Raw genomic sequence first — 972 nt, forward strand, 5'->3', positions numbered from 1 at the left:
TCTACTGTGTGTTGCACCTACTGTGTGCTGCATCTACTGCACACTGTGTCTACTGCATACTGCATCTACTGCATGTTGCACCTACTGTGTGCTGCATCTACTACATGGTGACTCTGCCATTTTGTGAATTCTACAGTGTTATCACTCATATCAATTTTGTTTCCGTCCTGCTATCTGATATGCATGTAGCTGCAAGGAAGAAGAATTGCATTTTCAAATAAAACATGTACACATGGAATAAAGTCACGACCTGAAGACTGTGTTTCTATTAAATTTAGCTGCTAGGGAACAATGAGTCCCTAGATATGTATTTTAGTACATTATCAAGTGATTGCTTTTCATTTACAAATAAATGATTTGAAATGTTTTTCAGGGCTTTGTATCAAAAGTGGATCAAAGCAGTGTTCAGGAGTGATATATTTCAATGTGTAGGGCTATTTAATTTAATAAGCTCTAATGATAATCACTTTGTAGTTAAGTGAATTGAAACATATAAAAGTTTAAATTAGGTCATTTAATTAATTAGCTAATATTGACTTATATATATATATATTAATTATATATCAAATATATTTTAAAGTTATGCTATCTATGATATTGCTGGAGTTATTGTTATAATGTATACAGGGATGAGATTGTTGAACCATGCAGTAAATTGGGACAGTGGCTCAAATAAGTGACATAGCATATCTTATAATGATCTTAAGAGTTGTAATGTGATTATTTTCCCTCCAAAAACATCGCTCACACGGTTTTCTTTGTAATATTCAGGGTGGGATCACTTTTCAGCCTTTCCTTTCCCTACAAGTATGATACACATTCAAGAAATTGTGACATTGTAATATTCTTTGGGTATAAGATATCCGTGCTTCAGTGATGGAGCATTAATGAAGCAGGTATAGGGGTCTGGGTTGACGGGTTGACTATTAGAGAGAGAGAGAGAGAGAGAGAGAGAGAGAGAGAGAGAGAGAG

This window comes from Grammomys surdaster, unplaced genomic scaffold, assembly GCF_004785775.1.
Source record: "Grammomys surdaster isolate TR1022 unplaced genomic scaffold, NIH_TR_1.0 367, whole genome shotgun sequence".
NCBI classification, from domain to species: Eukaryota; Metazoa; Chordata; class Mammalia; order Rodentia; family Muridae; genus Grammomys; species Grammomys surdaster.